Source organism: Sturnira hondurensis, unplaced genomic scaffold (assembly GCF_014824575.4).
Source record: "Sturnira hondurensis isolate 20B ecotype Veracruz unplaced genomic scaffold, ASM1482457v3 Scaffold0019860, whole genome shotgun sequence".
In the NCBI taxonomy this organism is placed as follows: Eukaryota; Metazoa; Chordata; class Mammalia; order Chiroptera; family Phyllostomidae; genus Sturnira; species Sturnira hondurensis.
In genome coordinates this window covers 201,432-217,611 of record NW_028092491.1, presented here as the reverse complement: position 1 = coordinate 217,611, position 16,180 = coordinate 201,432, and the positions used below count along the sequence as shown (strand labels likewise).

Genomic DNA, 16,180 nt, shown 5'->3' with positions numbered 1-16,180 from the left:
TTTTGAATATTCCGATCCTGGTGTTTTAGATTAAAAAGTGGGATTTTTGGAGTCCATATAAAGAATACTGTTGTAGGAGCATGATAATTCAACTGGTGTTTACCATTTATAATTGTTGGTATAATATTACATAATATTCCCTTAGTAAATGCCAAGCAAGGGCACATAGCAGTTCATTAAGGGTAGGAAAGAGTGTCTCCCTCAAGTCACAGAGCAGAACCTTCTCATTTTAAATAGGTTCATTTAATTTGCCCCAAGTGCATTTGATGTGATGATTACCCTCAGATATCTGCATCCGAATTGTTCAGTAATAGTGGCATGGCTGAACTGAAGATGCTTCAGTGCTAGTGGTGGTGGCTTTGCCTCTTGCTTTAAATGAACTAAATCGCTGGAGCAATAGAAACCAGAAGGTTCAGGCATCCATCAGGAAGGACATAGGTGGACATAGAGAAAGGTTATTTTTTTCAAATTCCAGGAGCAGTAAGGATGTACAAGTTGAGAGATTTAGGGACATCAGGAGAGGATTATGGAGAGGAGAGAAAAGACTCTGAAATCTGAAGAGAACATTTCTTAAGTACTCAAAAAAGGAACACAATTAGTTAGATAGAGAATAAATCTTTATTGCTAAACTAAAGAATACACTGGATTTAAGGAACTTAACTAGGAGAGTAGTTTGAATGTGGTTTTAATCTATTCCTTTGATTTTTAATAATTATATTTACTAGAAAAATACGTGCAAATATGACTAATATGGCATATACACGTGTATAAATGCATCTAAAATTCACTGCTTGAAACATAATTACAAATTACTACTTATGACAACATTACTACTATTTTTTCATATGGTTTCGAATATTATATGTACTTTAAAGTTGAGATAGGAATTTCTATTGGTTTTGGAACAACTGATGTTCACATCAGGTTGCTGAGAAAATGAATGAGAAAGAAAGAGTCGGCAGTGGGGAGGTGGGAGGCCAAACTCCAAAGGCCACAACCCTACGGGGTGGCCTAATATCCACAGTTCATGGCAGGGAGATGTACTGGGTAATCTGGTGTAGCTCCAGTGTATTAAAATACATGGCTATGAAAAAAGGAAAGACCTTGGAATCTTGTAGGAAAAATATGAACAGAATCAGCTGCTTCCTATAGGAGTGCATGAGCTTCAAATTTTTATCAAACTGAGTATGGAGATTGGGAAGGGCTTGGCCAATTATATGGCTATTCATGGAGGCTTTCCATTTACTTATGGTTTTTAGTGTATGATTGTATGTATGTTTGCATGTTAGTTCCAATAATGCAAATTAATTCTACAGGAGATAATAAAATTACACTAAAAAAAACCCATCTCCTTTGTTTTAACTGTTCAGATAGAGGATAATATGGTGTTGTGGGTTTTAAACTTCATTGTTTTTGGTTTGGGGAATGATGCTCAAACCAGAAAGCTACACCAGTCAGGGTTTAAGCTTGATCCTTAATGTTAACTCTACATACTGAAATTAAGTCTACCGTATGTTCTGCTCTAAATTTTAAAGTTATGTTAGAATGTCTGTGCAAGGAAGCAGAATCATAACAAGTTTTTATTTTCTCACTTAACATATTGTAAACATGCCTCACACTCTATGTCCTCATATTATTTAGTGTTTACATCTTAATTTTTGGTAATCTGATTTGCATTGACATCATCGTATTATTGAACATTTTATATATTTCTAAATTTTTATTGTTATAGAAGACATGCATCATCTTCAGTTACAGGACTTACATTGCCTCATTTCACCTTTAGAAATTATTTTAGGATTGGGTTCTAAAAAAAGGAATAGAAACATGTTTACAGTCCTGAAAATATTTGTTAAAATATTTCTGAAAGGATTACATGAAATCAAGTAGTTTGATTGCAATTTTAGAATTAATATAAATTTCCCCCTTTTATTGAATTGATTGATGTGACAGTGATTAATAAAATTATAGTATTTTCAGGTGCACAATTCAACAAAACATTATGCTTACATTTTATTGTATGTTCAGCACCTCAAGTCTAGTTTGTGTCTTTCACCATTTATTCCCCACATATACTCCTTCACCATCCCCCAAACCTTCCCTCTTCCTGATAATCACCACATTGTTGTCTGTGGCCATGAGTGTTTTGCCCTTTCTTTTTCTTTTTTGCTCAGTCTCCTCACTTCTCCCCCTCAGGAGCTTTCACCTCCAACAGTTGTCAGCCTGTTATATCTATGAGTCTGTCTCTATTTTTGTTGTTTGTCCATTTCATTTAGTAGATTCCACATATGAGTGGGATCATATTGTACGCCTTTCTCTGAGTGGCTTACTTCACTCAGAATAATGCTCTTCAGGTCCATCCATACTGTTGCAGATTAAGCTTTTCTTCTTTTTTAAAGCCCAGTAGTATTCCATTGTGTAAATGTACCTTTAGTGAGGGTGAGGATGTGGAGAGAAAGGAACCCTGGTGCACTGTTGGTGGGAATGCAGATTGGTGCAAGCATTGTGGAAAACAGGATGGAGATAGTTCAAAAATTATTAATGGCAATTGCCTTATGACTCAGTGATTCTACCTCTATGAATTTATTTGAATTTACCGAGAACTCTAATTTGAAAGAACACATGCCTACTAGGTTCATTGCTGACAAGCTGATAACTGCTGGATCATACATTGGTATCATTTATTTTTTAACAAATGGTCATTGACTAATTCAATGACCTTCTAGCATTTGCTTTACACTCTAGGTTTCTGGGGGACAATTTGTAGCTGAATATGATATTCACAGTGCATCTTTGTTTAAGAAGGTCTAGTACCTTGGGTATGTAACATAAAAGGTTATTTTAAAGTAAGCAGAAAGACCAATATTACCATAAAGTATCACATCTTTATTGCAAATATTTCTCCTTAGCTCTGAATGGTTTTCACAAAGATCACATTATTTTTAATTCTCACAGTAAGCCTCATTATAATTTTATTTATCGCTTAAACAAACAGATTATATGTATATGTACACACACATTTGGGACATAAATTTCTGTTGTATGTACTGGTGAGGACACAACCATTCTTGAAAACTGATGTGTAGCTATGGAAAATAGTCAATAGTTGGAGTACTTATTTGGAAATCTCATGGATAAGGTGGCTGTTTTGCTAAGTGAGGGAATAGTTACTACAATTGGCCAGAACAACTACCATAAGCAAGTTTACATTTTCCAATTTGAGACTCACTATGATCCTGTGGGATGAGCACATAGGTTATACGTGAACATACATAGTTTGCAATAAAGTCACATAAATGACAAGTTGTACAATATCAGATTGGGCCTCATAGTATAAATAATTAGTAAATATGTAAAAAAGTCTCAAGACTCTACCTATCCTCCACATATTGTTTCTATACCTTACCTATGTGGTTGTTGCCAATTTGTATGTGTAGTAATTGGAGTATTACTTTCTGAATCTACATCACTTCCTCTGTGTCATCAGGGGGCCTCCTTCAAGCATGAGTAAAGGACTCAGAAGACTTTGATTTCCACAGGTGCATGAAGACAGCAGAAGGGCCAGCTCTGCTCCTTTGTCTCTTGATGCATTAGGAATACTTAAGTGCTGTAGCTGGGAGTCTGTCTTTAAATTCCAGACCAGCATGTGACTTGACATTTTCTCTTTCAGCATGGATTGTCTTCCAGGAAAATAGGGATAATAAGATCTAACATGGACTGTTTCCTAGGACTATTTCTTCAACAGCTACTTTCTTTACATTAGTTCACTTGGTCATGCTGACAATACCCTTAAGTAGGTAGGTATTATAATTTTTCATACACACCCATACTTATTTTAAATGATGAATGAAGAAAGAACCCAACTCCACATGTGCATACTTGTTACATGTTAGTGTAGAGCTAGGCACTTTTCCATAGAATTTTCTTCTCTTTTAGGGAATGAATGAATTTATCTTTTTAGTTTTTTTTTTTGTAATTAACTTTTTGGAGTGACATTAGTTAATAAAATTATATAGAGATTAAGTGTACAATCCTATAGTACATCACCTGTGTATTGTATTCTTTTCACCATCCAAATTCACGCCTTCCTCTATCACCATTTATTCACCCTTTAACCTCTTGTACATACCCCTGTGCCCACCTCTCCTTCTCTCTGGTAATCACCACACTATTGTCTGTGTCCAAGAGTTGTTTTTCTTAATCCTTTTACCTTTTCAACCATCCTCTAACCCATCTATTCTCTGATAGCTGGTAGTCTCCTTTCTTTATTCATTTTAAAGGCCAATTCAGCTCAGAGTTTAAAAAAAAGTGGACAAGTAGCAATAATTTTCAAATGACTTTTTAACTACGGGTTATTTCTTCTTTTCTTTGTAGATAAGGTCATCTCATGATCAGTGATGGCATGTGAGTCACCACATTCCATTTTATACAAATGGCAGGGATGACAACTAAATTACAGGTTCCCTGGCTCAGTGTGGATGTGACTTCAGAATCCCCCTCAACAATTCACTCCAGGAAAAGTGACCTACAGTTGCAGTGGAGATGAAAGCTATGTCTTTTCCTACTGTATATGAATAATTTTGCTACGAGTAAGCTGAGGCCACTTTAAAGTATTGAATCATTTATTTCCCCCTGACTTCTGCCTGACCCCCCACTGCAGCCTTCAACAAATTTTTAATTTTCTGTTCTCCTTTACAACAGAAACATGTAATCAGCCTTTCACATGGATGCACCAACTGGTCAATGACTGTAATACAATGGCATTACAAACTGGTCCCAGGTGAATTTTTCTTTTTCTCATCATTGCAGATTTTATATTCTTCCTCTGGTGGCAATTAGCTTTTTCCTGGAACTCATGCAAAACCAGAGCTTTGTAACTGAGTTTGTCCTTTTGGGGCTTTCACAGAATCCAACTTTCAGAAAATATTATTAGTTATATTTTTGTCCAGCTACATGGCAACTCTCAGGGGAAACTTGCTAATTGTGGTGACCATCAGCAGCAGCCCATAACTCCTAGGCTCCCCCATGTACTTCTTCTTGGCTTTCTTGTCCTTCCTGGATGCCTGCTTCTCCACTGTAACTGTCCCGAAGATGATTGTAGATTCTCTGAATAAGAGGAAGACCATCTCCTTTGCAGGCTGCAGGACCCAGCTCTTTGCTGGACATTTCTTTGTTGGAGCAGAGGTGATTGTCCTCACAGTCATGGCCTATGACCGCTATGTGGCCATCTGCAAGCCCTTGCATTACTCTTCTATCATGAACTGGAGGCTCTGTGGCATTCTGATGGGGGTGGCCTGGACAGGGGGCTTCCTGCATTCCACAATACAAATTCTGTTTGCTTTACAGCTGCCCTTCTGTGGCCCCAATGTCATCGATCATTTCATATGTGACTTGTACCTGCTACTAGAGCTTGCCTGCACTGACACTCATGTCTTTGGCCTTTTGGTGGTGGCTAATAGTGGGTTAATGTGCTTCATAATCTTCTCTTTGTTGCTTGCCTCCTATGGTATCATCTTGTTTTCTCTGAGAACCTACAGTACTGAAGGAAAGTGGAAAGCTCTCTCCACTTGTGGATCTCACATTGTTGTGGTGGTTTTGTTCTTTGTTCCCTGCATAGTCACATATGCCCGACCTCCATCCACTTTCTCCTTTGACAAAATGGTGACAACATTTTACACTATCCTAACACCCTTGCTCAGTCCTTTGATTTACACCATCAGGAATAAGGAAGTGAAAACTGCTATGATAAATGTGTGGAGCAGAATAATGGTAGTTTGTAAGGGAAAATGAGACTGATTTGATGGAATCTACAATCAGTGTGTGTTCTAAAACATGATGGAGCTGCTCAACTTAGTTCCTACAATGAAGAGTTATACTTGTCAAGGGTCCCTAAGTTTTTCTTTTCTTTAGCACTCTCAAAAGTATATCTGCTCCCCAAGAGGCAAATAAACAATAGATTGCTTTGAGGTCAGATTGGCAGAAATTTCTGTCTTGTGGTACCCCTCACTTGAAGAGATTTACAATGAGAATAGGATAGGGCTGCTCTTTTTTTTACATCTGGTTTTTCAAGATTTTCAAGAACCCTTGCCCATGGCTATATCCTCTTTCTGGTTTTGGAGCAGTGATATTGCAGTAGGTCATGGAGACAGAAGTTGAATTCTGTAATGAAATCTTGCATCAAATCATTGTCCCTAATATTTTTTCCTTTTCTCCCTCTCCTATCTATCTTTCTGCATGCTATCCTCTGACTCTTCTTTCCTTGGGTGACCTCACTTTCAATCTCCTCTCTCCTGTACTCATTTCACTCATTCTCCACTCCTGCCTCTTCTACACTCTTATTTATTTAGGTATCTATTTTCTGCTTTGATATTTTCTTCACCATGCAGCATACAGAATTTCATTCTGGAGTTAGAGCCAAAAGTTATCGTATCAATTCATGTCTTTCTTGGATGGATTTCTCAGGATTTCTCTTTTCTAGGATGTACATGATTTAAGAAAATTTGTATGAAGTCTACATGAAATGGGTTTAAAGTTTTATATGACATGGATGGTGAATGCTACAGAGAGAGGTTGTCTAGTAGTACCCCACTATAATTTTAACCTAACTGGACTTGGAAAAACTTCCTTTCTTCCATCTTTCCTTCCTTTCTTATTATCTGTCTATTTTTTCATTGTTCAAGTACAGTTATCTCCATTAGCTCCCACCACTTTCTCTAACCCCAGCCATCCCCATTTCCCAAACTTGATCGTACCCCATTTTTGTTTTGTCCATGTGTCCTTTGTACGTTCCTGATAACCCATGCCCCACCCTCCCACTATTATCCATTCCTACCTTCCCTGTCATTACTGTCAGTTTTTTCTTAATCGATGTCTCTGGTTACATTTTGCTTCCTTGTTGGTTTTTTTTTGTGTGTGTGTCTGTGGTTGTTGTTGGTTAGGTTCCCCAGTAAATGAATGGATTAAAAAACTGTTACATTTACATGATGAAATACTATGCAGCATAAGGAAATAAAAGAGTCTTACCATTTGTGACATCATGGATGGAACTGGAGGGCATTATGTTAAGTGACAGAAGCCAGCCAGGCAGTGAAAGAGAAATACGACGTGATTTTATCTCTAAGTAGAAGACATCTCTGTATCTCAGTTCAAAGTTTCCACATTGAAAGGACCAGGCACATGGGCAAACTTGTCTTATTAAATAATGTGCAGGTCAAATGAAATAACAATAGTGAAAATTGTTTGAATAATAAGTTTATACCACAAGAATAGTATATAATCTATGACTGTGTTATTTAGTTAAAATGACACACAGTAATATAAGCAAATAGGTGATAGAGGCGTTTGTCTATCTGGGAGAAAAGGGGAGACTGGTATTATTAAATGTATTTGAACTGGTTTAAAATTTCAACGTTAAGGGCCCTGGCTGGCGTAGCTCAGTGGATTGAGCGTGGGCCTGTGAACCAGACGATCGCGGTTCGATTCCCAGTCAGGGCACACGCCTGGGTTGCAAACCGGTTCCTTGAAGGCTAACTACCAGCAGGGGATGCACAAAAAGGCAACCATACATTGATGTTTCTCTCCCTCTCTCCTTCCCCTCTAAAAATAAATAAATAAAATCTTTAAAAAAATAAAATACAATTTCAACGTTAAAAGTAAGAATTAAAGAAGGGAAAATTAGATTCTTCATTACTGTGATGTACCCTCAAATCAAGGAGTAAGAAAAGTGCAGGAAGGTTAGGAAACATGAATGAATTCAGTGATAAAACCCCTGAAAGTGTTGGTCTGGTTTAATGTATACATCTTGTCAGGAGCTAAGTTCATGTCTTATGTCTCCAAGACTCCTCTTTACTTATTGAAAAGAAAACAATGTAGAATTATATGACCTGGCTTTCATGGTTGCCCTACATCTGTCCATAATTTTATCTCTTACAACTGTTTGGTTAATGACACCAGTGTTTGGGCAGATCATCTCTATGTTTGATCTCTGTTATTGATCAAAGCAAATTTGTGGTCTTCCCAATTCTTTATCTTACAATACTGTACGGGAACTTTCTCATTGTAGTGACTATGAAAAACAACAAGTCCCTTGGGAATCCCATCTATTTCTTCTATCTGTCCTTTGCTGATGTCTGCCTCTGTAGAATGACAGCCCCAAGATTGATTGTCAATGCCCTTTCTCACAAGAAGTAGACATCCTACAATGAGTACATGAATCAAGTGTTCACAGTCCACTTCTTTGGATGCATCGAGATCTTTGTGCTCATCCTCATGGCCTTTCATTGCTACATCACCATTTGTAAGTCCTTGCAATACCCAATCATCATGAGCCAGAGAGTGTGTGGTGTGTTGATGATTCTGGCCTGATGGGATCTTGTATCCACTCTTCAGCACAGATTTTCCTAGCTTTGCAATTGCCCTTTTGTGGCCCTGATGTGATTGATCACTATTCTTGTGACTTGCAGCCCTTGTTGAAACTTGCCTGCATGGACACATATGTGATAAATTTGCTAGTTGTCTCTAATAGTGGAGCCATTTGCATGGTGAATTTTATAATGCTGCTTATCTCCTATGTTGTCACTTGTACTCTCTGAGAAACCACAGCATAGAAAGAAAGTGAAAAGCACTTTCCACATGCACATGCCACTTTATTGTGGTTGTCATATTCTTTAGTTCATGTGTATTCATATATACACTCCCACCGACCATGTTTTCAGTAGACAAAATGATAGATGTATTTAATTCCCTTGGGACATCCTTGCTCAAACCTGTGGTCTATACATTGAGGAATGCAGAGGTTAAAAGTGCCATGAAAAGTTTATGATGTAACAAAGTATGATTTCATTTAATAAATACTATATGGGGACTCGAATGTATATTTCCTTAATATCTTAGTTTTGTTTCACGGACAGAAAATATAAAATGTACTTTTGGGGAAATAAAGAAGAAATCTGAAGGGATTGCATTAGAATATGGTTATTAATTAAAGTGCATAAACATTTTGAAGAACCTGGGATGATCCTTGCTTGAATTCTATCAACATTTGGTCATACTCATTAGGTAACTTAGCATCCTATACAAATATTTCTTAGGAAAGAAAAGTACCGACAAATGACAGAACAAGTGTATGTGCATACATGTGTGTATATGCACCACTTTTCCCTTACATTTTACTCTCATCCTAATGAGTGGAGTCATCAGAGCTAATCCTTAGGGCCTGGACACTTAGAGAGTCAAGGTTGCCATCTTGACAAGCTGATGATTAGACCAAATGTTCTGGGAAATTACTCCTCTGTAAATCTGTGCCTGAGCCTCCTTCAGTGGGGGTGTCTACACTGATGAAGTCTCCAACTGCGATAAAAGCTAGAAACAACTGTGAAGACCAACACTATCTCAGGAAAATCTCTCAAAATCAATTCTGTTTGTGGTAAGAGAGAAAGGAGTGTGATATTTGGACAAGACTGCACTGTCAGTGAGTCAATGGCTCTTTGGGGTGTTCCCACTGCTCCTCACTAAGGAGAGGAAGAGACAGTAGAGAGTTTGGCAGCATAAATAAAAGAAGGTGAGGAAAGAAGGTAGGACAGAGAACAATGCATGATGAAGAGAGAGAAAGGGAGAAAGAAAAGTGGAAATGTTGTCCAATTGGGAGAGAAGGAGCTTTATCTTTCTTATTTCTTGAGCATTACTTTTGGGTGTATGAACACTTGCAGGCAAATAATTGTCCTTGGCTCTTATCTTTATTTTGGTAACCAGAAAGAAGATTTGTTTTTGTTGTTTGGTTCTATATTATCTCAAAAGACAAAATTCAGATTTTTGGAGAAGAATCCGGTATGAAAAGTGAGGCCTGGCACTTTTCAAATTGGTCTTTTAGTTTCACAGGAGAATATTTTAAAATGTGTGTTTTCATATGGAAGACAACCTAATCCATGTGTATAATTCCCAACCCCCACCAACTCCACTTCAACTTTGTAATGTCATAATAAAATACTGTCATGCCAGTTTAGTACCTGGGTGTTTAAGTATCATCAAACTGGCACCAGAAAGTATTACTCCTAGTTATCTGGACTAATGAGAAAAGGACACAATAAACTCATAAGTATGTGAAGCATTTCCATCAACTGAAGACAAAATTTTATGTTGTACCAACAATTTCCTGTAGTTCTCGTTCAAGATAGTGGCGGCAGAATAAATATTTTAGTCCCCAATGGGACATTTGTCAAAGCTCTTAATACCATATTCATAAGCACTATTTGGTTTCATACTACTTTCAAATGAACAATTTTCCTAATTTCTTACAGTTCCATTTTGAGAGCACTTCAATCTGTCCTTATGAACATTATACTTAAGTGTAATTGATTCTCAAGTAACCAAGACACTCAAAATAAAACATCAATTCTTATTTCTTGGTGTTCTTTCAAATTAATTGTAGTGTGAAAAAAAATTTATTTGTGACTAAATGAAAACTCAGAAAGGCTCAGAAATTTCTTTCTCATTATTAAATAAAAGAGAGGCCAGATCTTTCTATATTTGAGATAAGGGCTTGATTAGAAAAGGTGAGAGAAACATAATGGAATAAATAGACTGCAATCACAGGATGAAGCACAGCTTGGATAAAGACATATACAAAACATTAATTTTCCTGAGGACAAGCAAATTTACAAAATCCTCTAGGATGAGGTGAAACTTGGAGCTCTGAGTAGTTTGATATTTGATTCAAGCAGTACGTTGCAGAAAGATTGCATAAAGTCACAAATAATAAAAGGGCTGGAGAGCTACAGAAATGACTGTGAACCAGGATGCTCCAAGTAGGCAAGGATTAAACTGTGTAAGTGTTCCTCTACTCAATTTGAAAATCATCAGAGAATAGAATGAATGGAAGGATGGAGAGCAAAACATACTAAAAGAAATAATGTCCAATTCCCCCCAAGTTAATTAATTAATTGATTAACTACAAATTCTATTGATTTATTTTTACACGGTAAGGGAGAAAGAGAGGGGGAGAAACATCAATGTGTGGTTGCCTCTCCATGGTCTCCACTGGGAACCCAGCCTGCAACCCCAACATGTGCCCTGACAAGGAATTCAAGAAGTGACTCTTTGGTTTTCAGCTCACACTCAATCCACTCACCTTCACCAGCCAGGGCAAGTTTTCCCCAAGTTTAATAATGGTTGGAAATGAAACCTTAATAAAAGCAAGAATCTCACCAATCCCAAGCATAAAATTCATGGAGGACATTATGATGAAACATAACTTATAATAAATTGATCAAAAGCAGCAGCAAATTTTTAAAAGGAGCTAAATAGAAAAGGCACTGTGCACAGATAAATAAAGATAAAAATTACTGCAGAATTCACACTAGAAACGATGTAAACTAGGAGAGAGTAGAGTGACATCATTAAAACACTTGAGTTTACAAAACAGTATGGAATTTTCTCAGTAAACTAAAATTGGGCTTGCCTTTTGACCCAGTGTTTCCACTGCTAGGATTGTATCCTAATACAATCCTAATCCTAATCCCAAGAACCCTAATACACAAATCCCAAAGAACATATGCATCCCAATGTTCATAGCAGCACAATTTACAATAGCCAAGAGTTGGAAGCAATCTAGGTGTCCATCAGTAAATGAATGGATCAAAAAACTATGGTACATATACACAGTGGAATTTTATGTTGCAGAAAGAAAGAAGGAGCTTCTACCTCTTGCAACATCATGGATGGAACTGAAAAGCATTATGCTGAGTGAAATAAGCCAGAGGTTGAAGGACAAATACCATATGATCTCACCTTTAACAGGAATTTAAACAACAAAACAAACAAGCAAGAAAAATAAAACCAAAGACACTGAAATAGAGAACAGGCTGACAGTGACCAGAGTGGAGAGGGGAGGGGATTTCAGGGGGAAATAGGGGAGGGATTTAGAGGAAGATATATAATGGATACATGGGCAACAACTGAGAGGGGTGGAAATGGGAGGAAGACGGGGAGGATGGGGGGTGGGATGGGATGGGAGTAATAGAAAGAAAACCTACTTGAAAAATAATTAAATAAAAAAATTGGGAAAAAAACCCCACTTGAGTTTACATGCATACAGCCGGTTGGTTTTATGCCTTTTCACAACTGGGATGGAAGCACGAGTGTGAAAATAACCGATAAAAAGCATTTGCTTCTGTTCCAAGAACCCATAGACCCTGAGGTTAGAGTTTGCCAATGCCAATTCCAAAATGACAAAGAGCAAACTCATGATGACTTGAAATCCAGCCAAAGGCTTTCTAATCTGAGAGCACATTTCATTGAGGATGCCTGGATATTGTCAGGGGGAGCTTTAATCCCCTGTTTCCAGATGTTCTCTACAACCTGATTCCCAGTTTCACCCAGCATGAGTTAACTTTTCATACTGATATAACAGTGACCTCCCTGTGTACTCAGTGTGCTAGCACCTTTCTCTGATGTCACTGAGCAAGAATAGAAAACTTGGCAGTTGTTAGTTCTTCAGCCTTACCCCAGTAACTGGGAACACTAGGTTATTTCTGTTGTAGCATGGTCTGCTGGGAAGTAATAAAAAACAGAATTTTAAAATCTTCGTGGGTAATGGAAGTAGTGCCTAGAGCACCCACCATCCCCAGGTGGTTCAAGGAAGAGCTTATTTTCCTTCTCTCCAAAGACTGTATATTTTTTAACTTTGTCTAGTATCCTGCACTTACCTTTGTTTTATCATCTAACACTTCTTGCCCTATCCTGGAAACATTCTTCACCATCTTACTGGAAGAATTCACCAAAACCCTTTCGATGGCCATTATTTTCTACAACTGTCCAAACCAAGCAAAAAAGTGACAATATTAAAAATTTTAAAACGTGTTTTAAGACAAACACTATATGATCTCACCTCAAAGTGGGACCTAATCAAGAAAACAAACAAGCAAGCAGAATATAACCGAAGACATTGAAATTAGAACAAGGAGACTGTAAAACAAGGGAGATCGGAGGGGATAATGGGGTGAAACAGGTGAAGGGTTTTCAGGAACAATTATGGACACATGCTCACATCCAGGCAGGTTGAAATCAGGGGAGCAAGGTGGAGATGGCTGGGATGAGGGGGGAGTTTTGGGGCAAATGCAGACCACTTTACTTGAACAATAAAATAATAAGTTTAAATAAAAAATGAAAAGAAATATAGAAAGGGATTACATGTCTATGTGCATTCATACCTGCAATTACTATTACAGAACTGTGGAAGCCCTATTCACATAATTAATTAGATTGAGGCAAGCAAAAGAGATAGGATTCCTTTCTTTATCAAAAATGTGTTTTAGGTTAAAAAAATAAATGAAGAAAAAGTGGTGCAATTTCATTTTCCTTTTAAAAATATTTATTTATTTTTAGAGAGAGGGATGGAAGGAGAAAGAGAGGGAGAGAAACATAAATGCGTAGTTGCCTCTCATGTGTCCCCCAGTGGGGACCTGGCCTGCAAACCAGGCATGTGCCCTGACTGGGAATTGAACCAGCAACCCTTTGATTCACAGGTCTACACTCAGTCCCCTGAGCTACACCAGCCAGGGACAATTTCATTTTTCTTTGTAACCTTATTTGTGCTTGTTTCTGAGGTGATTTATTATTATTTATGAGCTGTGCTTGTTGTGTCTGAGTTCATGTTCACATTTTGGAAAAGAAGTTAGTATTCCCAATATAGATATAAGAATGTCCATCTGCTTCATGTTTCATATGCAAAAGGATACCAAAGTGAAAATGTAAAACAAATAAGACATTTTCTCTAAATCATGACTAAGTTGTTCACTAATATTTGAGAAAAAACTATTCACATATGAGCAAAAAATCTGAATGCATGACTGATTTGCAAACATAAAAATTATGCTGATTGGATGTGACAGTATCAATGACAGTGAGAATATGCTGTCATATCCCTGATGGGCAGAAATGTTAGAAATGACCCTGAAATGGCATTGAGGTCTTCAGCTTCTCAAATGCTGAGGTTTAGGCTGATTAATCATCTGGGCTGATAAATCATTTGGGATGAATATTAAGGCAGAAGCTGAACTTCACAGAAGGTTTTTAAAAAATCTACAAGATATTTGTATTTGAGAAACAGTTTTTCACTCAGTAAATTTGTGACCTTAAATGTCATGTATATAAACAATGGTGCTTTGCTGGTGCTCTAAATTACAGGAAGGTGAGGAGAGGGATGTCAGGAAGGTATTTTGTGTAAAGACAGAGAGTTGGCATGAACTCAATGATGGGGAGAAAGAAAAGAGGACTCAGACATAGTCCATGCCAGGCCAAAGCATTTGACCCAGAGATGTCATTCAAGTGGCTGATGTAGTATAATCAGACAATTCACTATGTTGGGGGAATTGTGTCGGCAAGTAGGAGCCATTTTCAGTAGCTCAGTAGTAAGATTCATCACCAAAGCTTCTTGCCAAAAAATCTTGGTTTGCTATGAGAAGATATCACTGGAGACTTGATAAAAAAAAAGGGCTTGCTAGTGTTGAAGTAGTTTTGGCACCAAGCATTCTAAGTAATTAAAGCGTTGCATCAGCCTTGGAGACCATGAGTCCATGTCAGAAGGAGATAGTGACTAGTTGGCTTTGTACAAGAGGGAATCTACTTTTCCTTCCCTGGTTTGTGAGCCAAGGCTGGGTTGGAGTCCAGGCATCTGTAACTAAGGTTGGTCTATACAATACACTAACATCATTGCCTCAATTGAGCTCATGACCCCAAGGAGTAACACCTCAGTGAGACACTTGGCATATGTGTGTAAAAGTCTATACATCAGCTAATAAGCCACATTGGATTTTTAAAAAATGGAAGGCTAATTTTTAGAGCATTTTTATGCTTTGAAGCAATGTTGAATGGAAGGTACAGAGAATTCCTATATACCTTGTGTATACATAGCCTCATATACACATGCACAGCCTCCTCCCATTATCAATGTCCCCTACCAGAGCAGTACATTTGTTACCCTTGGTGAACCTACATTGGCACATCATAATCACCCAAGTCCACAGTTTATTTTAGGGTTCTCTCTTGATGTTGTGCATTCTGTGAGTTTGAAAAAATGTGTAATGACATGAATCCATCATTATAGTAATCTATAGAGTAGTTTCACTGTCGTAATAATCCTCTGTGCTCACTTATTCCTCTTCTCAGCATGTCCTGCCATTCTTCATATTGAATTATTAAATTGCAATACAAGAGTAGGGTAAATCTATCTTTTATTTGGCCACTTTTTGAGATCTTCACTTTTAAGGAGTGTCTTGTAGGCTAAATGACATGCAGACTCCAGATTCTGGACGTTCATCTACTTTTGGAGATCTGCAACAAATCACTAAGAGAGTAGAGGTGATGCATCTCATGATGATTTTCCAAACAGAAGATCCTGTTTTACTTGGGTAGGCTTTTGAGCCCAGGCTAAATTCTGGGGAGCACAGAACTTTATGATATCATGCAATACTCTGAGGTCCTTTATTGTCATTCTTCTCTGAAGATCCACAAGTCATCTTTAATTAATATAGATATAGGTATATAGACTTAGATGGAAAATTTTTATAAATACGTTACTTATTAATAGAAGAATAATCATATAACTGAGATTTAAATTTCTAGATCACATATTTTAATAATATTTAACACAAAAGGGAATGTATGCTTCAAAGACTTTCTTCCCCTTCACAAGATACCAGCCTCTTTTAGTGTTCATTTTTTTTTCCAAATACAATACAGAAAAGTTGGATAAGAATTGAATTTCAGGTTGCAGGCACCACTCTACCTTTCCTGGATTGTTCTTGATAGTAAATGAGAAGAACTAGGAAAGTTCTTCTCTCCTAATGCTGGAGAGTTGTTTTAGGGCCCTGGATGGGGGCAAGGTAGTTTCTTGTATATCTGGTTCCTCTTCTACCAAAGACACTTCTATTTCTTCTTCCTGTGTTTTCTTTAACATCTTCAATCATCCTTTGCATTGGGCTCCTATCGCCTGGTATGTTTGTTCATCCCAAGGCACCACAAACCTCCAAAACCTGTTTGCATTTGTTTACTGAGGAAGAGGTGGGTTAACTTACTCTGTTGTATGATAAACAGATAAACCCAAGTTAAGTTTCCTACAACTGGTGGGATGTTTCTGATCAGTGAAGGAAAGAAATCCCTAGGGAATGCCACTCTCCAGGGTGCT

At 37.5% G+C, this 16,180-nt stretch overlaps 2 pseudogenes; both read left to right on the top strand.

Moving 5' to 3' along the window:
* The first annotated feature begins 4,822 nt into the window (after nt 1–4,822).
* Nucleotides 4,823–5,790, top strand: LOC118974815 (olfactory receptor 4C15-like; annotated as a pseudogene).
* A 1,953-nt stretch (nt 5,791–7,743) lies between these two features.
* On the top strand, nt 7,744–8,821 carry LOC118974797 (olfactory receptor 4C11-like; annotated as a pseudogene).
* The last annotated feature ends 7,359 nt before the right edge of the window (nt 8,822–16,180 follow it).